The 27,130-nt window shown below is 43.5% G+C and overlaps 2 long non-coding RNA genes across 11 annotated transcripts in view; one reads left to right on the forward strand and one right to left on the reverse strand.

The window, feature by feature from the left end:
• LOC102156884 overlaps positions 1–27,130 on the reverse strand; it is a 61,958-nt gene that overhangs the window by 24,408 nt on the left and 10,420 nt on the right. For all 4 annotated transcript variants that reach the window (XR_005385292.1, XR_005385291.1, XR_005385293.1 and 1 more), the window contains 2 exons: positions 25,163–25,264; positions 21,606–21,708 (listed from right to left, as the gene is read on the reverse strand). This is a non-coding gene — a long non-coding RNA (uncharacterized LOC102156884). The remainder of the gene's footprint in view (positions 1–21,605; positions 21,709–25,162; positions 25,265–27,130) is intronic.
• LOC111094350 lies at positions 1,769–18,458 on the forward strand. 7 transcript variants are annotated; one of them, XR_005385298.1, is made up of 4 exons: positions 1,769–5,079; positions 5,938–6,024; positions 13,873–13,969; positions 14,423–18,458. It is a non-coding gene; the product is annotated as an uncharacterized LOC111094350 (long non-coding RNA). The 7 variants fall into 7 exon arrangements; XR_005385300.1 differs by having other exon boundaries at positions 5,938–6,020; positions 13,873–15,057; positions 15,603–18,458; XR_005385297.1 differs by having other exon boundaries at positions 5,938–6,020.

Consider the following 27,130-nt stretch of genomic DNA (forward strand, 5'->3'; position numbering starts at 1 on the left):
GGAAAAAAAGTGTAATGGGTAGCAAATTCCTTTTTATAAAATGTCAGAGAAGCCTACGGCATATTTAACGAGGCTTGATTTGACCCAAAGCATCGGTGGAAGCTATGGTTCTTAAACATCATCCAATACCTGAAACAAAGGAATGTTAGTATCCTAAATTTCTTGCAAGAATCTTGAAGTACTTCCCACAAATTATCTTTTTTGTATGTTAATAGAGGACAAATATGTTTCAAGATTTTGAAGGCTTTTCGTGGCCATTAACATTGAATATAATTAGACTAGTAGGTGCTATGTAATGCTGGTATTTTGCATACATATTTCCAGTAAATAGCACTACCTAAATAAGATGTCCTGCCTTAATTCCCCCCTTTCCTAAAGCAGAAAAGTAAGTATGAAATGGCATTTTAATGGATTTCTGAAACCTTCGGTGTGTAAAGAATAGGAAGTAGGAGGTAGGAGGGAATTCAGTGCGTCTTGGTCAAATCTCTTGGTCCAAAGGATATGTGAATGCATTGACAGGATAAGAGGGGTGGATTTGAAAGGGGAAAAAAAGGAAAACAAGAACAAAGACAACAAAAGTCCTGAAAACACACTGTCATGGCCAACTATTTGAAGAATCCAATTAAGAACATATTAATTGAGTGACATATAGGATGGTACATTCATTGATACACAATGCCTGATTGTAGCTCCACCTGCAGAAGGCAGCAGGTTGGAACCCTGTGTTGAGGTTTATAGAAAAAGCAGTGCTGATGCTGTGATCTACAAGGAAAAACAGGGCAACAAAAGCATCAAAGACAGAGAATACCCTAGGCAACATCTAGGGAATTTTCAGCATATTATTATTTCATTTCTCTTTCAAAGGAAAAAAACAATCTTTAATATAAACCACCAAGGTGGGGGTGGGGAAAGGAGGGAAGGGTCATCTCTCCAGAGACACAAGAGCCCAGGCTAGAAGTGATGGGTAAGGCTGAGATGCTGAGTGCTCTGCAGTAACCCGTGGCAACAGCCATTCCCAGAACAGCTGTCAAGCAGTGACTTAAATGGATGACCCTAGTGCTAGGTTTGTTTTTATTTGGTTGCTTGTTTTTTAACCCTGATATATGGCTTTGAACACCAAGGAACTCTCTTTTTTGGAAGAAATAAACTGGCAAATATTTTAGGTTCTGAATGCGCCTTTTCTGAAATACCCAAGGGAAACAATTTCACTTCCAGGAGCACTATAGAACTGGTTAATGTATTACCCTTAAAAGCCCAAATCCTAAAATTTAGTACATGCCTTGTGCAAGTACTATCATCTTAATTAATGCTTTCTGCCAGTTTTAAGAAAATAGTGCTGTGTGCCCCATTTCTCCCCATGTATCCTAGTCCAGCAAAAGCACATTATCTGGACCTGAGCCCTAACTCCTCCAGCTATTAGCTAGCTATTTCAAGGTAGCCATGGACCATCTCCATACCTCAGTTTATATATCTAGAAAATGAGGATAATCATATGACCTACTTCCTAGCAATGCTCTGAGAATTAAATGAGTCCATGCAGGTAGAGCACTTAGCACAGTGCATGGCTCATGAGAAATGTCCAGTAAAAGTTAGCCAGCTTTTATTACCATATATCATCAAATGCAAAGTGTCATCCATTGTACAGTACACCATTATTTTATGTGCCACTAAAAAAGAAAAATTGGTGCCAATAAATTATAATACAACACTTTTTTGCAGTTTTTCATTTTATACCATTTCAAAGTTCTTTTAAACTTATTAGATATGTATTTTATCATATATCACTATTGTACATATGTTAAAGGGGAAATGTAAGTTAAATAAATACTTTAATGTAGTACTAAAACTTTGCAGCATTAGAGCCTGATTCTACTGAATCTCTTTTTGAATTATCAGAGCTCTGTACCAAGACCACCATGGAACATTGCTGATCACACAAAACTGGGTTTATTAAACTTGCTGAGCAAGAGAAAGTACCATCTTGATAGAGTCTTAGCAGTGCTTTCAAAAGGGGAGTCAGGGAAGTCCACAGTAATCATAGGGTAGTTGGGGCAGAAGGTAGTAAGTGAGAGGGAATAGGTCAGAATTTTTGCAATAAGATGAGGTGCTGGAAGCCAGTGATCTTATCTTGGTGTGAATGGGTCAGAACAAGCTGGTGTTAAAATACTTTAAGCTTGGTTTGCTGTGCATATCATGGTTTGTATAATTTGTCTGCTTTGCCAATCACAGTTTTGCAAGCTGTGGTTTTATTTCTGACCCAGTGTCATCAATGTCCACGTTTTTCCACCCAACACCATGTCAGTGATGCAATGCTTCTTATTGCCTCCAGGACTTCCTTTGCAATAGCTGGCACCCATTCTGAAAATATTAATGGCCATGTACATAGTATTGACAGCCACATCACAATTGTGGCCAGGCTGATGATGATTTTGATACGCCTCCTGATGTCAGAAATCATATGAAATTATGAAAAAATGCTGCATCTTAGAATCAAAGAAATGCAGAAATATTTTGATAACAATAAAATCTCATTTTCATCTTGCAGAGTGGAACCAACTGTATCTATACTCCCATTAAACAACTGGCCAACTGTGGGAGATATGTCAAAAGAGGTATCATAAAACTATAGCATAAAAATACTTATCCCCCTATAGGCAGGCCCTTACACCCCCTTTATGAGCCCAAAGGGGAGTTTTTCTTGCTTGCTTTGTTCTGATCCTTGTAATTTTAGTATTAATTTTATTTCCTTAGCTGAACAACCCACTAATTTTTCAAAGTTTTCTCTACAGGGAAGGTATCTGATTACAAAAGAAATTATCTAAACCATGTAGACAGGAAACATCCAGTGGGTTTTGCCAATGGAATTACCATGCTACAGGATGACACTAGAAAAGATAAAGATACTCATAGGTATATCTTAAATTGAATCGTTAAAAATTGGATAGATCTGAACTTTGTTCCATTGTAACTTTCCCAATAGCAAAAACTAAAAAAGAACACAATGGCAGCTCTCAAGAAGTTAAGTCCAGGAGCAAGCAATCCATCAGAACCCCAACCTTTGGACTCACTATGATTTCCAAGAAACAGTGAGTGTATGTGCCCATTAATGTGCTGGGTGGGTTTGCAGAGGGAGAAAACTGAAAATCTATTTATAGTATCAATATTAGGGTAATATAGTATGCATCTCTAAAAGATTACCCAAAGTGTCAAAGGTAGGGATAATGGCTGTATCGCCTTATGACCTCTATGAGTCAAGGATGAAATTCCATCCCAGGAAGCCCTTTAAAGGTCCCATACAGTGAATGAGTGTTGGGGCTCCATCCCCTCCTAATCCGGAACGGGAATTCACATCAAAATGGCACTGAGTCAGAAAACAAGTATAAAGAAACCCAACAAGGATCTGATTTCTTCATGGCTATTTTGATACTTTTTTGGGGATATGAAATATCTGTTTTTTTTCTTTTTTAACAAAAGAAATGTGAGCTACCCTGGCACGGCTAATGTCCTGAACATATGCTTTGTCTGCCTGCTGGGTAATCCACACTGGGTGGCATCTTAGCTTGCTTCTGGATCAGGAAATGCTCTCGGCTTTAGACAGTGCAAAATGGAGACATTCAAATAAAATTGTGAACTTTTTTGTGTTCGTTTGTAAGCAAAATCCCTCCCCTACCCCATTCCTAACCCAGTGTCAAATGGGTTGTTTCTTCAAGTGCGATTCAGATTTTCTTCACTGCAGATTATTCACCCTGTTGGGTTTCTTTATCTGAAATTATCCTGGGGAACCTTTGTGTTTGAAGTACAAAATGATATGAAAAGTCAAGTTTAAAAAAAAAAAAAAGGCAAACCTAAAAGCCGAAGGCGGGTGTTGGAAGCAGGAAAATCGTTCCTTGAACTCCCCAGGAGTTGATCAAAGAGACAGCCATAAATTGCAACAAAGGCAGAGATCTACTCTGCTCTGAAAGCCAGCCAGAAACACTGGAAATGTTTCATTATTTATTTCATTAATTCTGTGATAGCAATCTCTACTGACAAGATTTGCAAATCTAATCATTTATTAATGATACATGTCTGGTGGATTGTGCCCAAGACCTTCCTTAGGTCCCAGCCTCTGCATGGCTGAGGCCCTTGGCTAACTGCCAGCTTGCTTTCTTGCCACGATATGACATTGGGATTCCCAAGGTCCTCACCAGGGCCTGTCTGTGCTCACAGGCACATTCAGAGGCGGCTGCCAGGCTCAGCCCTGCTCTAAGGACCAGCATGATGGCCACTTCCCAATATGAGGCCTGCCAACATGGTTACTTCTATTCGTAGAAAACATTCTCTGAGAATCACAACATGGAACGTGCGGTTTTAAGTCATGGTGCACACAGGAATGAATCTTTCAAGCTGTATTTGCATTGTCGCTACTCACCCTGATGCAGAGAAGGCTTAACCTGACTCTTGACTAAGACATTGATTTTTCCTGGAAATTTCACCATGGTTTCAGATATTTCAAAAATCTCAGCCTGTTTCCTTGGCAACCGTCTAAGCTTTATTCCCTATGAACCAATGTGGCATGATGCGTCAGTAAACAGCGAAGCAGCAGCCACCCAACTTGCAGGCTTCCTGAAGATTTCCTGGAAAGCCATCCCTGCCCTGAGCTATTTCGCAGGCACTGTTGTTGGTATTCCACAGAGCGCAGCTAAAAAAATAATAAAAGTTCCATAACCGTGTGCATGGGGAACAACAGCGTTTATGGAGATAATGAAATGCAGAAATGAAAACCCCTCAGCAAAGCCCCTTTAGATGTGCCTAAGCTCTGTTCATTAATCTGCGATAATTAGACTTATTTGCAGAGGTTAACAGCAGTGGCACATGGTAATTAAGCACTCCCTCTCTACCAGAGGGATCGAAAATGCTTCTCATGTGACGTGTGTCCACTCTTCAGGACATTCTGTGCTTGTTTCACAGCTCACATTTCCTATAGGAGGAAGAAATTGTATTCCTATAATGAGTGGCAACATCGAATTTTAGCTGTAATGAGAGTGACGTGGGATGAGAATTATTGCCTCCAATAACTGACTGGCTGTATCACCTTGGGTGAGTTTTTAAGTCCTTTTTGCCTTAGTTTCCCCATCTGTAAAATGGGTCTAAAAATACCATCATAAGCATGTTGCTGTGATTATTTAATAATGACAATGAGGATAATAGCTAACACTCATTGGATGTTTACAGTCTGCCATGCACTGTGCTAAGCCCCTTATCTATACCAGTTCAATCTCATTGTACAAATGAGGAAATTAGAGCACAATGGATCGAGTACCTTGCCAAAGACTAAATTTTGGGAGTAAATAAGTTAATCCACTTTGAGGCATCCAAGTCCCTTGTGAGCAAACTTCCCAAAATGGACATGGGCTCACTGCTTTGAAAAATATTCTTTCCACCTCTTCTCTAGAATAAGAATAATATTTACACGCTAAAACAATTTTGTCCTCAGCAACAGTCACCATGCAGGTTTAGGCTGGGCACTGTGGCATAAATCCTGTCTATGAAGAAAGCCATTAATAAAGAATTACTGGAATGCAGAAGGATGCCTGGGTGGCTCAGCTGTTGAGCATCTGCCTTCAGCTCAGGGCGTGATCCCGGAATCCCAGGATCAAGTCCTGCACCAGGCTCCTTTCGAGGGACCTGCTTCTCCCCCTGCTTATGTCTGTGCCTCTCTCATGAATAAATAAATAAATAAAATCTTTTTTATAAAAAAGATTACTGGAATGCAGAAAGGAGATGTTCCACTTCTTCCTAGTTTTAGTAATTGCACTAAATGAAAAAGTATATGCAAAGCTCTTAGTACAGTGCCTTGCGCATACTAAGTGCTCAATAAACAGTGGCTAGCATTATTATAGAAATGAATGTGCAGGAGATCTCCACAAGGGATGAATTATATTTTTCATTCCACAGATGCATACGACTATGGACATACTCAAGATTGCGTCAACCCTAAGTTCATACACAGTAGGATTTTGATCCACTCCAATCAAAAAGTAGGTATGCCATTTGCAAATTAAAAAGGAAGAATAAATGAAACTAAACCCCCATCTTCCACCATACACAAAAATCAACTCGAAATGGACTTGAATGTAAGACCTTAAACCATAAAACTCTTAGAATAAAACAATTGGTAAACTCCATGACATTGATCTTGGCCAATATTTGTTTGGATTTGAAACCAAAGCAAAGGCAACCAAAGCAAAAATAAATATGTGGTACTCTATCAAACTGAAAAGTTTCCGTGCAGCAAAAGAAACTGTCAGCAAAGGGAAAGATAACCTATGGAATGGGAGGGAATATTTGCAAACCACATATCCAATAGATAAGGGGTAATATCCAAAATATATATATCCAAAAATATATATATCCAGAATATGTAAGAAACTCATACAATTCAATGGCAAAACTAAACAAAATAAAACAAAACCACCAACAACCCATTAAAAAAAAGGCAAAGGATCTGAGAAGACATTTTTCCAAAAAAGACATGAAAATAGCCAACAGGTACATTAAAAGGTGTTTAACTTCACTATGATCATCAGGGAAAAGCAAATCAAAGACATAGAGAAAGGAGATGCTGGCACACTGCTGGTAGGAATGCAAACTGGTGCAGCCACTATGGAAAGCAGTATGGAGTTCCTCAAGAAATTCAAAATAAAACTACCATATGATTCAGCAATTCCATGTCTGGGTATATCTCAAAAGGAAACAGAATCACTATCTCAAAGAGATCTCTGCTCCCATGTCAGCTGCAGCACTATTCACAATAGCCAAGGTGTAGAAACAGCCCAAGTGTCAGTCGACCTATGAATGGAAAAAGAGTATGAAACATATATATACAATTGAATATTATTCAGCGGTTTAAAAAAAAGGAAATTTTGTCATTTGTGCCATGGATGAAACTGGAGGGCATTATGCTAAGTGTAATAAGCCAGACAGAGAAAAACAAATACTACATGGTATCATTCAGTTGTAGAACATAAAAAGAATGAAAAATTTTAAAAAATTGAACTCGTAGAAACAGAGAGAGTAGAATTGTGGTTGCCAAGGCCTGGGGTGGGCTAGTACCATGTGAGGAATGACCTAGGGAGAGGCTGGTGAAAGGGCACAAACCTTCAGTTCTAAAAGGAATAGGTCTGAAGATCTAATGTATAACATGATGATTACAGTTGATAAGACTGTATTGTGTAATTGAAATTTGCTAAGAGAGTAGAATTTAAGAGTGCTTTCTAAAAGAAAGGTAAATATGTAAGGTGATGGATGTGTCAATTAACTCAATGGTGGGAATTGCTTCACAATGTATATGTATAGCAAATCATCATGTTGCACACCTTCAATATATTATAATCTTGTCAATTACACCTCAATAAGTCTAGAGAAAAAAAAGAGGAGGAAGAGAAAAAAAAGAAATGGAGGGATAAGAAGACAGGGAAGATATAGGGAAGGAGGATGGGGAATGAGGAAGAGAGGGAGGAAAAGAGACAGAGACAGAGAGACAGAGAAGAGAGAGACAGAGAAACATACCTAAAAAAAGTAACCAAGTTTTCCAGTCCTCAAATCTAAGAAAGTGGAATTAAAAAGTCTCGGGTCCTAAAAAGAGAAAGATTTTGCCTGTATTTAAATTGTTACCAAATCCGAAAGGAGTAACAGAATTAGAGCTGCTTTTCCTCAAGACAAGGGTTCATTTTCAGCTAATATTCCAGGATAGCCTCACCTTCATTACCTTTGCTCTTTATTCGGGTTGTGCTTGAAGCCATGCTCATGTTTCTCACGGGCAGTCTAGAATAAGGATCTCCGCAGAGAAATGAAAGCCCAAAGCCCAAGCTTGGCTGATTTTCCACACACAGCTGGTACATTCATTAGCAGTTCCTGACTCCTCTCTCTGCACCAGCGTGCAAATGGGCAGCATGGCGCTTGTTTTTGCAAATCCTCTATTTTTTTTTTTTTTACTTTTTTTTTTGGCTTTTGAAAGACAAGCATTGACACTTTCCACAAAGAAAGAAAATCCCTAGCAGCACCAAGGAAAGAATTAAAGGAGCTCTAAGGAATGATCTGGGAAGTTCCACCAGTCCTCATTCACATGGGAAATCCGTCCCACACCTTTCTGCCTTGGATGAGAACAGGAGAGCTCCCATTTACTCTTGCTTTGCCCTCACCTCTGCCCTCTGACCTGAATGTCCCTTACCTTATTCAGCTTGTGGGTGCTGCCTCCATTACATAAAACAGAGCAATGCTGAAACCAACACAGCCCTGATTGTTTCAGGTTTTGGAGGGGTGGGCAGAGGGAGGGGGTAATTTTCTAGACTGGCAATAAATAGCATATTTGGGTAGGGTTTTCCATTCATACACAGAAAGAGACACACGATTTAACTAATTGTTTGGGAGGAGGCCTTCCTATGCCGCTGTTCTACGGTATTGAATAAACTCAATGTAGTGGAGCTTTCCAAAACCCATTTGTACATCTCTTCAGATTGTTGGATTTCCAGCACATGCACGATTCTTTCCATTTTCCTTTCATTCATTGGACCAGACAGAATGTGAATTCCAGCCTTTACCTGATAGCTGACCCATCTTCTCATTCTAAAGTCCCTTTATTGTAAGATTCCTATCCCCCCAGTTTGTGACAGTGGATCTCATGATGATACAGATAAGGGTCTAGGTGTGGTTATTAAAGTTGTGTGTTGTGTGTTTGAGTTAAGAGAATCTAAGCTGAACGACGAAGATTGGAAGAGATAGAGAAAGATTCCTCTTGTTAAACTAAATTAATTAGTTGGATTTATATGAGGAGACAGAAGGGAGGAAGCCAGGCTGTGTCCCATATTAATAACTCACTTGGGAGAAGCCAGATTGGATTGAAAGCAAAAGAAGGGGGTGGAGGGAGCTCCGTGCCAGTTTATAAGAGAAGTAGCCTTGGTTTTCCTCTCTTCGCGCTCCATAACCCTTACATACACAAACACACATCCTCATTCCTGACATGAAAATGATGTCATCTTTCTTTTTGACTCACCAACCAGACTACATTAATCCCCTGCCGCGTGAGGGCCAGCGGGAGGCTGCTTAAGGGACTTTAGGCCTGTGAATAAGTGATGACCCAGTGGCTAGGGGCGGCAGCGTAGATACATTCAGGATGCATTAAAGCAATTAGCTGGAAGAGGAGCGAGAGCACAATTTCCAGTCCCCAAGAAGGACCAGGCCATGCTTGGAACAGGGTAGGGAGCTCTACAGCTGAGGGCTGGGAAAAGCCACTTAGCAAAACAGCTTCACATGAAGAGGAATATGGTGCTCACTCCTTGGCCTTATCTGATACCAGTGCCCTTTAGGGGAGCTTTCAGGAGCCATGAAACAAATAATTTGTGCAAATCGGTGTACTTGAAGCAGCCTTGTCACACATGAGTCCAAATCGTGGTTTGCACACTGGCGTCCCACTGGCTGAATCTGGCCCAAGGATGATTTTTGCTTGGCCTGACTTTGGGCCAGCATTTTAAAATCTGAAGACTTCACAAAACACTGGCAAGTCGGAAAATGTTGGCCTGGCCTTCCTGTATGACCAGCCCGCCGGTTTCCTCCTACGTCCACCCACCTTATGCTCTGCAAGTTACCGCAGTCCTCACCACTCCCTACCGCTGTCCTCTCAACCCCGCTTCACTCATTTCCTTGACCCACTTCCTTCTGCCTGGACCCTGGAGGCATTTGAGCCTGTGATCTCTATTTTAAATGGCTTTGGAGTTAGGCTCAACCAGAGAGAAGAGGTTCCAATCTGGAGCTCCCGAGTGCAGTCTGCTCGTGGACCTTCCTCAGTTTCTGCTCCTGAAAGGCCGGTCTGGAGCCTTGCATGGGTGCCTCATCCACACTGAGCTCTCGCAGCCAGGTTGGGAGCGGGGGCCCCGGGGGCACGATCAGAACCAAGGGATAACTGGACAGGATTTTATATTCAGCGACAACTGCAGGCTTGGGTGGTAGTGACGCCCACTCGAAGAGGAACAGGCAAAAATGTCACAAGTTAAATAAAATGCCAGCCAAAGCACCTCGGAGATCCTGGAACCACTTGGCATATTTTGTGACGCATACTTTGAGGAACAGCAAGACGTGAGAAAGAGCCCCTGGGGGCAAGAACTGGCTAGCCAAGGCCCACGGCTCTGAGGGGCCATCGCCACTGTCCCTGATGGTCCCTGCTTGCTTCAGTCAGTAAAGCTTCGGCTGGATTTTGTCTCTCCTTTGGCTGAACTTCCCACTGGAAATGTCATGGAAAGACAAAAGAGCTCCGGTGACGTAAGGAAACCAAATCACACATCTTCCATGAAACCTCCTCCTCCTTCCCACCCTCCTCCGAACACTCAGATGCTTTTCTCACTTCTTGCTTTTAATCTCCCTTCTTACCCTTGCTGACCGCTCAGCCCAAATGGGAACCAAGTGCTAAGTGGCTGCCCCTGCCTCCCTCCAGCCAGGCCACATCCTCGGGCCCCTAAAAGGCAGCTTCCAGACTGCTAGGGGCACCAGAGCCCTGGGTTGGCCATCCCTTTGCTGAACACTAGAAGACAAGGCATGGTTGTTAAAGGTGGCTGAGAAATCTGTGTGACTAGAGTGCCCCAAAAGAGACTGTAACAGACTGCAGGAAGAAGTCCCTGGTACAGGGTCAGAAAATGAATAATTCAAACTTCCCTCACATGCTGAATTAACCTTGACTTATTTCATGCTTCCCCACCCCCATCACCCTGACTCCTGCTTCTCTCCAGGCTGGAGCTGGCTAGAGTCATTCAGGTGTGCATTTTAATCCCTCCAGGAAACTTCTTCTGCTCTATTTGGATCACAGAAAGTGAGAGCAGTTGGATAACTCATGCTCACCGCCTCAAGGGAAGGGGTGTCATATGGAAACTTGAAGTCACAGGTCCTTGGGGCACTTGGGTCCTTGGGGTGGAAAATGACCACCAAAAAGTTTTTATACTAATACGGATAGCCAGAGGCCAAAGCAGCTTAGAGTTTACAAAATATCCCTCTTCCTAGTTTCACACTAATTTTGTTTTATTCTTTTTTTCCAACTTCCTTATTCACATTATCACATCGGCAACAACAACCTCTTTCACCCTGGGCCCCAAAATCCTCCTTTCTGAGTCAGCTCTTGGAAGGCCGAAGAATTAGGATTCTTATCTGCTTTAAAGTCACCTCTTCTGCCCCACAGTACAATTAGAGTGTGGTGGCATTTCTCCCTCACTTCCCAGGCACAAAGCCATATAGGGAAGCACATTATGAAAGCTCCATTTTCCTTCTTCTACATCTTTCTGTCTGATGAGCTTGGCGGGAGGAGATGGCCAACAGACAACTGAAAAGATGCTCCATGTCACTCATCACAGGGATATGCAAATCAAAACCACAGTGAAGTATCACCTCACACCTGTTCTGAAGGGCTAAAATCAAAAATACAAGAAGCAACAGGTGTTGGTGAGGATGTGGAGAGAAAGGAACACTTGTGACTGTTGGTGGGAGTGCAAACTGGTGCAGCCACTGTGGGAAACAGCATGGGGGTTCCTCAGTTAAAACTGAGGAAGTTAAAATTAGAACCTAAAGTTAAAACTAGAACCTCTCTATGATCCAGTAATCACACTACCTGGTATTTACCCAAAAATACAAAACCACTAATTCAAAGGGATACAAGCACCCCTACATTTACTGCAGCATTATTTACAATAACCAAACTCAGCCCAAGGGTCTACAGATTGATGAATGGATAAAGAAGAGGTGATATATATAGATATAGAATTATATATCTATATCTATATCTATCTATCTATATATCCACAATGGAAAATTATTCAGTCCTAAAAAAGAATGAAATCTTGTCATTTGCAACAACATTGATGAAGCTACCAAGCAAAATAAGCCAGAGAAAGACAAATACCACATGATTTCACTCCGGTGTGGAATTTAAGAAACAAAACAAATAAGCAAAGGAAAAAAGAAAGAGGAACAGCAAGAAACAGACTCTTTACCATAGAGAACAGACTGATGGTTATCAGAGGGGAGGTGGGTAGGGGAGTGGGGGAGAGGGGGTAGGGATTAAAGAATACCCTTATCATGATGAAAAAAAATTTTTTAAAGAAAGAAATACTGTGGGTCTTAAAGGATATGCCACTGAAAGAAGATTATATACTCCAAGGCAAAAATACATCTAGGTTTTGCCTTAAGAAACTTGTTCTTTTGGTAAAGAACATTATGATCAAGTAATTTCTTTTTTTTTAAGATTTTTAAAAATTATTTATTCATGAGAGACACAGAGAGGTTGAGGCAGAGACAGAGGGAGAAGCAGGCTCCATGCAGGGAGCCCGACGTGGGACTCCATCTCAGGTCTCTAGGATCACACCCTGGGCCGGAGGCGGCACTAAACCGCTGAGCCACCCGGGCTGCCAAAGTAATTTCTATAAGAATTCTTTCAACATTGTCCAACAGAACTTTCTGCAATGATGGAAATGTTCTTCATTTGCATTGTCCAATATGGCAGCCACTAGCCACATGTAGCCATTGAACACTTGAACTGTGGCTAGTGTGACTGAGGACCTGTGGTTTTTCATTTTCATTTTAATTATTTTAAATTTAAATGGTCACGTGCAGCAAGTGGCTATGCTATTGAACACCACAGGTCTGGATGTCAAGACATATCCTGTTCTCTGTTCCATTTTTTAATTTACTTTTTTAAGATTTTATTTATTTATTCAACAGAGAGAGAGTACCGGAGAGCACAAGCAAGGGGAAGAGCAGAGGGAGAGGGAGAAGCAGGTTCCCCACTGAGCAAGGAGCCTGATGCGGGGCTGATCCCAGGACCCCAGGATCATGACCTGAGCCAAAGGCAGATGCTTAACTGACTGAGCCCCCCAGGCACCCCTGTTCCCTTTTTTAAAAACTAGTCTTCAGTATATCTAACTTCAAACACATCCTCCAGAAATTCAGTATTATCAACAATGGGGAAAGAAGGAAGCAAACATTGGATTAAGCATCCTCTAGGCACCAAGGCTGGGAAAGGTGCTTTCACATGTGAAATTCATTTATGTTTGGTTGAAACCTTACAACTCTGTTATAAATTATATCATTCCCATTTTATAGCTGAGAAACCTGAGGTGATAAATTTCAACAAATAGCCTAAAGTCACTAGATGAATAGCTGGCAGAAATGGAATCTGAGTGTTTAGATCCTGTCTAACAGTCTTCCCATTTTAAATAAGTGGTGTTATTCCCACTGCTATCCCCACTTCACAGAGAGGGAAAACAAGTCATTAATTACAACAAAAAGTCTGGGAATGAGTGGTGGCCACAGAGGTTTGTGGTCTGTAGCTACACGTTTCTTTCAGATCCAAGTGTCCGTTGGAATATCCAGTGAACTTGCATTTCTTGGTGCCAATGTGTAGCAGGCGGTCTGAGACCGATCCTAAGCCACTCTTATTGCTACAGAAAGGTGTCTGAGACCCACAAGGAGGAGGGGGCGTTTATGAGGCAAAAGCTGTGTCCAGAGGCGCCTGGCTGGCTTAATCGGTTGAGTGTCTGCTTTCAGCTCTGGTCATGATCTTAGGGTCCTGGGATTGAGCCCCTCACTGGGCTCCCTGCTCACTGGGGAGCCTGCTTCTCCCTCTGCCTCTGCCCCTCCCTCACCCCACTCGTGCTCTCTCTCCCTCTAAAAAAAAAAAAAAAAAAAAAAGCATGTCCAGAGCAAGAAATTGGAGATATTTCCAAATGCAGTGATATAAGAGTCAAGGAGAAAGCACCCTTCATCCAAAATAGCTCAATACCTTGACTCTGGGAGAAAGTAGGAGGATTACCAAGGTTTGGGCATGTTGATTGAGGTATTTTTTCCTCTTCCCAGGCTACAGCCAGAACCCCTGGCTCCAGTACCAACCGGAGGGTAGTGAGGAGAAAGCTTTTCTCTGCTGGTAGCCATCCACCCAGAAGTTTCCTAGAAGGTGATGTTGATTGTAATTAGAGCCTCGTCTGGGGGTGGAGGGGGGTTGTCTCAATTCCCAGTCCTGCAAATGCAGCTGGTGGCTGGGAAGCTGCCGCCTGGCACTCTCTCCAGAGACAGTCTCAGCTGCTCTTCCCGTCTAGAATCATCACTTGGTTGAGTTTCCCAGGGTAGGGGTTTTGAGTGTGGGGCAGGAGGGAGGATGGCAGCGTTTGGCCCTGGAAGGAGGCAATGACCATCACGCAGGCGGCTGTTCACAGCGTGTGTCTGCCCCTAGCCTGGCAGCAGACTGCAGTTACTCCCCGGTCCCTTGCTGGCTGTTCACTTTCTACACCAATGAGCTCTGAGGTGACAAGTTCAATTCCCAGCTCTGTCAAACCTGCATTTTCTTCCCTGACCTACTTTTCCCACTCTGCAGTGTTTGGAACAATGCCTCTCTCTGTTCCCTGTTTAGACCCATCTTTTGCCTGAGCTGGTGCAGAAGCACAGGCCTTTGCCAGGCTTTTTGCCTTGAATCCCTGACAAGTGTTGATGGGAAAAGAAAAAAAAAGAAAAAAAAGAAGAAGAAGAAGGGGGAAAAAGAAAAAAAGATCGTCTCATAAAACAGAGTTCAGCTCTCCCACAGATGCCCAGATTCTGGAGGCAGTGAATGCTGCCGCTGGTGAGGAAAGAAATGAAAAGGTCGTGCTTCTCCATTCACACCTCTCTCCCCTCCACCCCCTACGCCCCACCCCAGCCTCCCGGGCACACTGAGGAGCAGCTAAGGCGATGCCAAGAACGCTCCTGACCTCATGAACAGAAAAAAAAAAAAATGCTGCTGCTGCATTGAGCAGCTCGAGCCCAGGCATACCGAGTGCTCTCCTCCACATGCCCCCCTGGGGGGAGCGGCTCCTGAAAGGAGCAGAGGGCAGCCCCTCTCAAGGCTCTTGAGTGCTACAGCCCTGCCACCGCCTCAAGGTTTTCCAGGCTTAGGGCCCCAAGGTGCTGTAAAGAGGAGCCCATGAGGGAGCACAAGTGAAGATGCCTTGTGGTCTGTAAAGCAGATGTCCGCTCTACAAATAAATGCAGGATGATCTGACCCCAGAAGAGGTGAGTGGCAGAGAATAACAGTAAATCCAGAGCCATCCTTTGCTTACCGATTGCTGTGTGCCGAGATTGCTCGGTGTGCTTTCAAAGGAACTAAGTGGCTACTCATCCTAAGCCCCTACGGGCGGACGTTACCACTATCACCCCCATTTCCTAGATGATGGGGTACGGGGCAAAGGCTAGGAGTCAGCCCAGAGCCTGCCCCTGCTCCCTCCAGCTTGCACTGTGCACCTCTATCCTGTGCACACTAGTGTCTTCTGCTTGCACTGCCCGCTCTCCATCTTTCACTCCAAGGTAGAGGCACTGCTGTGTCCCCTCTAGCACTCCGCAGCCCTCTCCTCCTGCCCCCTCAAAGCTCAGCCGAGATCACAGTCCTGTTCCTCCACGTGGGCTTGCGACAACAGGCTCCCCTGGGACACCCCCCACTCCCCCTTCAGTTATTCCATGAGTTTTCTCTCCTAAGACGATCTGGGCTAACCTGGGGCACAGCTTCTGTGTTGGGCGCAGATAGGGCCATGCCTGAGCTCACACCCTCTGGTCCTTCTTAGTCTAGGGATGCTGACATCTAGTCAGCCCTGTTTCAGCAGCCTTCAGAGGATGCAATCTCTTTCCTGCTTGGTCTGCTGCTCTGCGAGGACACGGAGCTTACCATCTACCCTGCAGCCAGGAGAGAATGACATCGTAAGGAAAAAACATGAAAAGAAAAGTCCCAGGAACTTGATGATATCATTGAGTTGCTGTGCTGACGGAGTTGCCAATTTTCAGATTGTTTGATTAAAAAAAAAAAAAAACTTTTAGATTTCTATAATTAATCTACCCCTAGTTAGGCTTCCTATTACTTCCAGCCTGAAGCAGCTGACTAGTAGAGGTAGCTAAAAGTAGCCCTCCGGAGAGGGTGCTGGGTGACTGTTCTCCATGTCGGTCACTGTGTGCCCCACCCTGACATACACATTCCTGCTCCCCTCCCCGAGAGGCTCCAGGAAGGATAACCTAGCCGTCATCCTGCCTGGATTCCTCCTGGCCTTTGTGATCTCTACTCCCTCTGCAGGGAAAACCCCTCCCCAATCTTCACAGGGCTACTTTCTTTTCTTCACCCAACTCAAAATCACCATGGCGAAGAGAAGCCCTACCACCCACCTTGAGTTTTGTGTCTTACACACTCTGTGTTTCCTTCAGAGAGCATCTCAGGATGTGTAAATATCTAAATTGTTTCATATCTTCCTGCACTCCACAGTGTGCCCCCCTTACTCACCTAGAACATCGCCTGGCTCAAAGCAAGTGTTCAGACAAGGTGCACAATCCCCTGCTTATCCCCTGCGGTGTTTGTTATGGTGTCTCAATGGGACCTTCTCTTCTTCCTCCTCCTCCTTCTCCTTTTCCTCCTTCTCCTTCTCTTCCCTTTTTCTTCTTTCTTCTCTTCCTTCTTCTCCTTTGAAGCCAACTGATGCCCTTTAGCTTCCATCGATGGTACTGATGATTTCTTTTCCGAATTAATCTTCCCAAATTATTAGAATCTCTGTCCGTGTTCAACAGCTGAAATCCCAGTTTGATCTTTTCCAGTGAGGCTTGGTTTCTAGGGTATCATTGTAAATTGGGATGCTTTGATGGAATGACAATGTGGGGATGTTTTTAAGCTTCTTGCATTCTTTTCACTATATCATTATGGTGGTTTTCAATCTTTCAGACATTTTAATCTATGCTTAATTATGCTCATTCCCAGAGGCTCCTTAAAAGCAAATGACACAATTTTTTTTAATCAAATAAATAATACACATGAGGCCTGCTAAGACTTGATAGAAGCCTGTCTGATCAGCTGAAGAGGATGACTGGGAGGCAGGAATTTGGGAGAGTCATCACCCACCCTTCCAGCATTTCCAACCACTCAAGAAAAATCTTCAGAGCCTAGGAAGATAGAGTCTGAGCCAACCATGTACCCTAGCTTCTCCTCTCTGCTAGGATGGAACCTGTGGAGATGGATGACTGTGGTTCCTCTTCCTTCCAAAAGAGGCAACGTGAAGTCCATCTGGCTTCTTTGAGAAAAGGAGAAAAAGGTTCTATCGTAGTTCGGCCTGCTATAACAAAATACCATAGACGGGTGGCTTAAACAACAAATATCTTTTTCTTACAGTTCTAGGAGAGTCTGAGGACTCTTCCAAGAAGGTTGGGGAATCCAAGATGAAGGCATTAGCAGATTCAGTGTTTGTTGAGAGCCCCCTTCCTGTTTTTCAGATGGCCACCTTCTCATTATGTTTCCCCTTAGCCTTTCCTTGATGTGTACACAGTGAAGGGAGAGAGAGGGGGAGAAAGAAAGAGAAAGAGAGCACGTACATTTCTGACCCTCATTTTATAAGGGCATTAATCTCATCACGAGGCCCCTACCCTCATGACCTCATCTACCCCTAATTATTTCCCCAACAACTTACCCCATCACCTTGGGGATTAGGGTTTCAGCATATGAATTTGCAGGTAGACACAAACATTCAGATCATAGCACACTCTCCTGTCACTTTGTAATAATGACAAGAGTCAGTGTAAGATTGGGGCATTGGACATTCCTTGCTAGAGCAATCTGGGACCTCTCAGCTTATGATGGGCATCTGCTGACTTAGCCTGTCCAAGCATGCATGTTCCCCTTGTTGTGAGAGTGATTTCAGAAAGACTATCAGTTAAGGTTCTTCACGCTTATCTAGTGGTTGGCATGGGCCCAAATTGAGTCAACTCAGATTGTTCTGGAAATTTTAATCGTGAACAGAACAAGGACGTAAACTCAAGATGACCCAAAATATTGTCACTTCCCTAAAGAGAAAGTGACAATATTTTTTTAATTCAAAATATTTTATGATATACAGTCTAATGACAGTATGAAAAAAAAATCAAAGCCCACATTTGGTTTTCTTAACAAGGAAACAATGATTTAGATGCTGCACATAACGACTCCTAAGATGAGAAGAACAGTGTACTCACTTTCTGCTACTTAAATTCTCAGGTGCCCATACTTTCTGATACTTGGTCTTCAGCTTTGGCTCTTAATAAATGACTACTACATATCCTTCAATTAATTGTTTTCTCCCCTATGAGTTGCCAGGTTAATATCTACTACTTAATAAAAGGATCCTAAATTATAGACTTTTTAAACAATGAACCCCAGAGCTCTACACCTGCTCCCACTACTGAGGCCTCAGAATATGTTTATCTTATGCATCCTCTACTAACTCTGGTAATCAGTGTGGAAAAGGCCCAAATAATTGAAAAAAACAAAACAAAATAAAACGGGTCACTCTCTCTCTGATCTGCCGTGTCATTCTCAAGTAGAAAACAAAATGGCAGTTGCAAGAACCTGAGGGAAAAAGAGTCTTTAAAAAAAAAAAAAATCTTATCTGTCTGTCTTAAAAGCCATGAATGAAATAAAGGAAACTGTATTCATAACACCTGACTCACATGATTACTGTGGGTCAGCCATCAATATGTAGATAGAAAGAAAATAATTGGCATAAGCTCCTTGAAATTTCTGCCTACAGCCTCCCCAAGGAGGCCTTGGGGAGATTCAGACAGCATTTGAACAGCTAGGGCTTAGTAATGAGAACTGACATTCTAGTGTGTAGTACAAAAGACACTTCCCTCTTGGAACCAGGAAAAGTACTTTAATCAGCCAAAAAGTTGCTACTGTAAAACAAAAAAGAGAGAGAGAGACAGAGGATAAAATAACCCCCTTCACATATTGTTTCTCTACCTTGCTAAGCCCAGTTCCTACTAAGTGTCCAAGCCCCTGTGCCATCATCTGTGCCTACCTCATTAATGCCATTTGCTCATTGCTATGCCAGAAAACCCAGCTGATTAACGGGAAATCCTGAGCGGAAGGTTGCCTGGGTTTCAAGTTGCTTATGCACACAATTCACACTCCATGTGTTAGGAGCTCCCTCCTTTCCTCAAATCGCTCAGTGAGTCTGGAAAGTGGGAAATAGGCTTTGAATTGTCTCTGGCTCCTTACTGACCGGTCAAACCCCAGGGTGCCCATGGAATATTTGATTAGTTGTAAACTCAAAACAACCATCACAAAGAAAGATAAAAGGTTAAAACCACAAGCAAGGCCCCCCAGAGTGAAGAGCCTGAGACACTGGAAAAGGTAAGCTGAGAAAATACTCAGACCCCCTCTAGCAGAAGCTAAAGATAAAACAAAGCATGTTTCATGCCTAAGGCAGAAAATTAAAAATTGAGCAGGTTCCATTCTGAGAGGTGTATTGTAAGGTGAGGCCTCCTTCTTCATACTCCACCCCCAGTCCCTGTCATCCCCTCTGGAGTCCAGTCTTACCTGCTGGCGTGTTGTTTCCCTTTGTCTCCTGCCACCACCACCACCACCACCCCCAGCCCCTGCTTCTAGCTGAGACAAATACCCCATCACTAATAAATGTGCTTACCAGTGTCATCAACAGACAATATTTTCAAGGCAATAATCACAGAAAACTTTAGTGAGGCACCAGATCCTAAGGGCTTTGGGTGTGCACTTTGGGAATATATGCAGACCCCTTTGTACAAGTAGCCAAACACATCCTGGAACACATTTTCAGAATCTAAAGGCTAGAATAGGGCCACAGTCATGCCCCCTTCCTGAGGGCATCCTACATCAATTTACTGGTCCATGTGGGGGATAAAGACCTGGCTCCCTTACCTGATTTGAGACAGCTCTGAAAATATGTTCCAGCCTCAGAGTGCCCTATTTAAAAAATGGCAGAAAAATGCTGTAACAGCAATGGAGTTCAACATCCCTCTCTACTCAATCCTGTTCTATTATTTCCTTGACAATGTTGATCCCTAGAATACTCCCCCAATAAACTTATTGCATTAAAATAATTTTTTTAAGAGCTGGAACAGACTGAGGTGGTCTTAAAACCTACCCTCAGTGACTGTAGAAATCCCTTCTGTGATATCCTTAAGAGAGAATCAAATGGCCCTCCATGGAAACTTCCCAGTGGTTGGGGTTCCACATTCTCACAGAGGAGTTGAAAGGAAGTGGTGTGACATAGGGGAGGGGAGGCCCATTTCTGACACCAGAGTAGATATGGAACATTGTAATGTGATGAAGTAAGGACTGGAAAAGGCGAAGAGCTTCTGGGAGGGGCAAACGGATGGGATGCAAAGGTATTAAAATGTGATGATCCAGTAAATCTGAGTGCCCAAAAGCTAGCAGAGAAAAACCATCAAATGATACCCTGGCATCCTTTTCCTTTCAAAGTTGAGCTAATAAAGGAATACAGTGGGCTATCCTGCCAAGAGTGGTATAGAAACAACACAGGGAATTTATGATAAAAGACCAAGGAAATGGGCAAGAAAAAAGGAGCTAAGAATACAAGGACACTACAGAGAGAACTGTTAAGCAAGCATCATGCCCCTGGCTTATCTCCTTTGCACACTGAACTCCCAGAGGCTTCCAACAGAGCTCGACACGGCAAAGACTGACACAGAAAGAGGTTGGCTTGTCACATATCTAGCATGGCAGGAAAAAGTAGGAGAGGTTCTGAAACATGGAGTCAGGCAATTTCTAGTAGTCAATCAGAAGGCTGATTTTTGCGGTGACGGTCTACAGACATGGTCATCAAGCTTTGTGATGACGGCCTAAACTGCTCTGGGCAGTAAGGACAAGGGAGCTGGTTATGAGTTGCTGTACGTCTTCTTTCGGTGGGAGAATCACCATAAAGGAGCTTCAACTGACATCTGAGTGTAAATTGTTAAAGCAAACCCTAGAGAGGGGACAGGCAGTTTGCATAAGCATGTTACTTGCCCAGGACAAGACAACAGGGAGTGGGTCATCTCCTAGGCTGTACCTAGCAAAAACATTTCCAAATGCTCTGCTAGCTAAACCATTATGTTTGTGGCTGAATTTGGCCCTCGGGCTGCCAATTTGCAATACCCATTCTAAAAGATGGGGATCTTCTAAAATGTCTCAAGCGATCACCTGGTGCTACCACCGCTCACACTCACAGTTGAAGCAGTCTCACAGCTACATTTACGTTTTATTTCATGTCAGAGAATAGCCTCCCACATCCCCCTCTCTGTGTCTTCGCTGCCACCATCCCTCTCACCATTTCTGGCTCAGAAAAGTAAGTCAGTGCAACTGCCAAAATGGAAGGGAAGGAATTGACCAAGTGGAAAAAGAAAAATGTTGAATAACAGTGAGCAAAACATGAGGGGCAGAGTAAAAACTTCCAAGATTGTTAAGATGTGATATCCTAGCGCTTTATACAAAATCAGCTTCCTCCTTCTTGAATACCCGAATACTTCTATTGAATACCCAAACTATGTCAAGCAAGTGCCTGGCACTTTACCCAGAGGGGCCCAGAGAATGTGGGGTGGGGCTGAGGCTACCTTCTTCGTTGTAGGCCTCACAGACTTTGATTCTCAGGCCACCTAATCTATACCTCCTCAGCTGATTAACATTATTTAACAAGGCATCATGCCTACAAAAGCAGAAGTGCAGGAACCAAAGGAATGACCTGTGTAGTCAATGTTTGTAACCAATAGTAATACAGAATAAAACTGAGAAAACACAAGCTTACACTGTGAAAACTTGCAGGAGAAAATTAACTTCTATTCCCAAAATTCATAAGCAAGTCTTTGCTTGACTGATGCTGTCCATACACTGTTTGGTTCTCCGAGGCTCTGCTCAAAGAGTCGTCCAGGCACCAAGTGGAGATGGAAATGGGAGAAAGACAATAGATTCAAAATCAAAATCAAGAAGGCACTAAGGCCTATAGTGGTTACATGAGGAGACCAAGTTTATACACCAATTATTATTTCAGAAGTGGAGGATATTAAGCTATAGCATAACTTCCATTTCAAACTTCATCTCCAATATTTAAAATAATTTTGCCTCGTTCCTGGGACTAATCATACCTCCATCTCCCCCTCATTTTAAAACACCCCTTCAAATCCTAAAACTCCACATTCATTTATTTGACAAATATGTATTATGCACTTACTGTGTACCACCTGTTCTAGGTGCTGGAGATAAAGTGAGAGGGGTCAGTCGAGAACCAGGTAGATAAACAAGGAGCTTATGTTCCAAAGGGAAGATATTTGGAAGCATTAGTTGGCCAAGAATATAAAATTTATTAATCTCTTTCATTAAAGTTAATTTTTCAATGAAACTTAAGTCATCTTACTCCTTTACATAGGAGTTCTTACAGAGAAAGAACTTAGGCCTTCTTAGAAACCAGATCCAAAGACTTACAGGTTCTGATATGTAACAGTATTATTGTTATCACAGTATTTAAAATAACAATGCTGACACAGGTCACAGCCATTGCTTGCACCTGCCCCATGACCTCTGAACACCAGCCTACTTTAGAATCTAGAAACGTTTGGAGCCCATCACTGAGGGGCACTGGGAAGCTACTAGAGACAGACCGGCAGAAAGGGGAAGGAAAAGAACAGAAGAGGCAGAATGGAGAGAAACAACCAGGAGAGAGAAAAATAACATGAATAAAAGGAGAAATACAGAGAACATGGGGCTAGGGAATGAAACAGAGTGAGAGCATACGCATCAGAATGATAGGACAAGTCGAATGCTAGGACCAGGTGGAGTTAGGGGCACCTAGAGTACCCCTATAAGGAGGTGCTCACTCTCAAAGTCATGCAAGTACCCAGACACCTTGATTTCCCTTCCTGAACCCAGGGTTGGCACCCGGGACCCCTTAGTGACCGTATCAGTACCGCTGGTACCCAATGCTGGCCTGTCATAAGTGCAATAGCATCTCAGCTTCTCCCTTTTGGATGGAGAGGCACAAGAAATGTTGAGAATCAGGTTATTTCTATCTCTCATTCCATCCCTTTCTGAAAATACTCTCTCATTCCTAACTACCCTGAGCTCTCCCTCTTCTCTGTTCAGGGTTGTTGAGCTGTTGAGCACTTAGGGGATTGCTAATTGTTTCACGGGTGTAACTTTTGTGTCTTCAACTAGTATGTAAGCAATCCAAGGATAGGCACCATGTCTAATGGTCCACAAGGCCAAGGAAAATGATGGGCACACAGTAGGTTCTAATTAAATGACTAAATGATTGATTGATAGGTTAGTTGTGATACTGCTGCTCAGCTAGGAGCTAGCAACACAGATAATGACCTTCAGCTTATTATTCACAGGCCACCCAAGTCACTCCTCATCTCCTGAAACACAAGAACTGCCCCCATCACATTCCCCTAAGTGACTGTGTGTCACACACAGTGTGAGAAAAGCTGAGGGTGACACTAAGGAGGTATCAGAGACCCTCTTGGACAACAGTGGAAAAAGAAAACAATACAAAGCAATCATCTCTGTGAAAAGGGGACTGGAGTAAACTAAGATATGATTACCTTTGCTTCAATAACAGAATACCCAGGCTGTCATATACTCCCACTTATGGTGGTTGGGGGGTCTACTGTGTATGCAGCTGGAATTCAAAAGAACCTAAACTGCATAGAAAATTCTCAATTTCCTAGGACACCTGAGTGGCTAAGTGGTTGAGCATCTGCTTTTGACTCAGGGCGTGATCCTGGGGTCCTGGGATCAAGTCCCACATCATGCTTCCTGAAGGGAGCCTGCTTCTTGCTCTGCCTGTGTCTCTGCCTCTCTCTGTGTGTCTCTCATGAATAAGTAAATAAATCTTTAAAAAAAAAAAAAAGGAAAATTCTCAATTTCCAATCCAGTTAGAATACTGTTAGTTGCACTATTAAGCCCAATACTATAAAGGAATTGTAGTCTTTGGCTCTCTTTATGCTTATAAATAATCCCTCAAGCCCAAGGAGGGGCTCTAGCCATTGGTTAATTCCTATCTGGAGCATGTGATGCCTGCCTGGTCCTCAAAGTCAGCCTGGCCCATCGGCAGAGCGAGCATAGTCTGGCCTGCACAGGTGAGTAGTAGACAACTGTAGGTACTTAGGACAATCATCCTCAAACACAATTTGCTTGATCACAGCACCATTTCTAGACCCCTGGATCCATAGCCCTTTTTAGGCCATTCTCTTTAACTCCTGTTTAAACAAGATCTCACTGGTGCTTGACCCTCAGCTGCCCCTCTGGCTTTCCAAACCCTGTGCTGCATCCCATGGACAACACAATTCTTGCCCCATGGGACATGCCATGTGGCTGATACCCTGATGGAGCCAACTGTGGTAGCCCTGTGAGTGCAGAGACTCATTTACCAGGAAGCCACTGACAAAGCAGCAGACAGAAATGGGAGCAATTACAAAAGTGTCCACTGCACTGGACCAAGGTCTGCATGTGGCTGGCCCAGGAAGCCAGGCAAAAATCCTCATCCCTGCTGTATTAACTTCAACTGATTTACCTGGGGCCTAAGGGGACCTCAATGGATCATGTGATTTCTGTGTATCATCGGGATCCAAACACATGGCCATAGTAGACGGAGTGGGAAGGAGGGGGAGGGGAAGGACTCCAGAGGCAGCTGGCATGGAGGGAAGGCAGGGCACCTAAGAAAGGCCACGCCGTGAAGAGCCTTAGAATATAAACCGGACTTGGCAACAGGTCCTAAAAATCAGAGGGAAGACATGGTTCTGACTCAAGCTGGTGGCCAGGTATGTGAGTGCTCCCATCCCAGCTGTTCCACGTGCACATGCCATGGAGAAAGGAGTAAATGTGTAAAATAAAGGACTCTCTTATCAAACCCTATCATAGACTAGGGCATAAGCAACCCTGCCGTAGGATCCCCTGTTGGGAACATATCACAGAGGAAGAAGGGCTCTCCTCTTTGTTGCCAAAAGCTGCCAAGTTGTCAAGGCCTTTGCGGTTGAAGAGTGGTGGGTGCTGGGCCAGAGGCCATCCGGGTCACCAAGGCTGAGAGAGCGGTGGCTCCGCTCAACACCGCAGGTCAGAGGCTCAGGAAGATGTGTGGGCCCCTGAGAATACTCCTTAGGCACTCTCAGGAATACACTTCGGTGAAAGTGTGCAGAGGATGGAGAAGGGCTTTGCAAACTTTTATGGAGTTGGTGGAGATGTGAGCACCAAACATAATGGGAACATATTCTTGCTCGAGGGCTGGTAAAGCTTGGGGATCTTTTCACTATGCCAGTGTACCAAATACACTAGTTCCTTTTTAAGAATGTCAGGAGATATCTAATCTACCAGAACGAATCCTGCTGGTTCTGTCCTTGTGATCAGAGGTCAGTTACTTGGGGACCATCAAGCACATGAGCTTCCATTGTTTCAGAGAAGTGGGCTCTCCGCCTGCAGAGAAAAAGGAAGAGGTTCATAACCACTATGCCCACACTGGCCCCTTCATTCTATCATGAAAGCCACCCCTGCTACCCAAAGCCTTCCCTTGCTCCAGCGAAGATGGCAGGAAGCCTTTACTATAACACAAGAATCCAATGTGAGCCTTGCCATCCACCACATTCCAATATTGTCTATTGCACTTATGCATCCCTAGCCAGAGAGGAGGACAAGCAAAGCTTCCCATAGTGTTCTTTTCATGTGCCTAATCATCCCAGACATGCCTCTGGTTTCCTCCCTGCCCCTCCAGGCCCACAGTCTGTTTCTTTCTGTGGTAAATTTGGGCATGTCCCAAGGCTCAGGGTGGAGAGCCATGAATCATGAAGGAGAGGCTATAAGAACACTGCGTTTCTGCTGCTTCACCCACATGCCCCAAACGGTCTAGTGGGATCCAACTCTGACCCCAGTGGAGCTCTTCATCCATGACGGGTGCCTTTAGGAATGTGTCTGTGGGAAGCAAGAAGAGTTTCAAATACAGTAGAATGGACTCATTGGCTCTTTCTTTCTTTCTTTCTTCTTTCTTTTTCTTTCTTTCTTTCTTTCTTTCTTTCTTTCCTTTCTTTCTTTCTTTCTTTTCTTTCTTTCTTTCTTTTTTCTCTTTCTTTCCTTCTTTCTTTCTGTGTTGTGTTGCAAGAGGGCCCTGAAGATTAGTGAACTGAACAAGTAACTAGACGCAGAGACCCAAGTCCTGCTGCTGAGTCATTTTAATCTGTTTCAGATTCGATTTGCTCAGAGTATGGAGAAGAACAAGGCTCCCAGTGGAGATATCATGTAGCTATAGCCTAGAAGTATTTTCTTAATAGATGAAATTTAGAAAGAATTTGAATCTTTTATGCTGGGGAGGTAAGTAGCTGAGTGAAATGGTTGGGAAAAGGAAACATTTGGCTCTAGTGATTCCAAAGGACATTTCACTGATCTAAATATTTGTCCAGCTGAATTGCTATGTCCACTCTCACCTGCTCAGAATCAATATGTTCAAATCAAACACAATCGTCTGCATCTAAGTGGGGAAAAAGAACTTAAACCTGAGCTGGCAAGTGGGGAAGGTGAGAGAAGATAGGGAGCCAGGACAGGAGAGCTCTTTTCCACTGAGTAAGGGACCCAGAGCAAGTTGTTAATACTCGGAGTTAGATTCTGAATTCTGTGATTTGTTGGCAAGTTCCAGAGCATCTAGGTGTTGTGAATAACTTCTATACTCAGGACAACGTATGCGTTTTTTTGAGAAAGAACGTATCTGTTGGAACAAACATTTTCTCTTCTTGCTTTAGCCTTGAATTTCTCAGGATGCACATATGCTGCCATGCTGGGAAGGCGTGGACAACGCTGAGTGTACTGGTTTCCTCACTTTTTAAGGAGTTCCCTCAAGGTGGCTGTGTCAAGGCCTTTTCATTCTGAGTCATTTGAGTTTTATCCAAAAAAAAAAAAAAAAGAAGAAGCACTTTTTGATTTAACACTGTTTTCCATCAGATGTGTGCAAGTTGAGAGCCATCTGGCACTGCACGTAGCCCAGTTGCTTGCTGCCTCCTGCATCAGCACCTTCCTAGGCCCTGCTCCGAATGCAGTATGGAATTAGGGGCTGGCTCAGTGACAGTAAAGGAGAATCAGGAAGGACCAGAGTTCTGCAGCTCCCCTCGGCCACAGATGAGTCTGCACATTTGTGTGTTCAGCAGCATGCCCAGGGGCCCATTCCTGCCATTCTTGTCACCACAGCTATGTGACCAAGGACAGGCTGGATCTTGTGACCAACCCTCTGCCTATGGACTGATGGAAAGGCATTTCTGGGCCTTATACATGCACTTTATGCACATGTGTGGAAAGGTG

The sequence above is a fragment of the Canis lupus genome, chromosome 37 (genome assembly GCF_011100685.1).
Source record: "Canis lupus familiaris isolate Mischka breed German Shepherd chromosome 37, alternate assembly UU_Cfam_GSD_1.0, whole genome shotgun sequence".
Taxonomy (NCBI): Eukaryota; Metazoa; Chordata; class Mammalia; order Carnivora; family Canidae; genus Canis; species Canis lupus.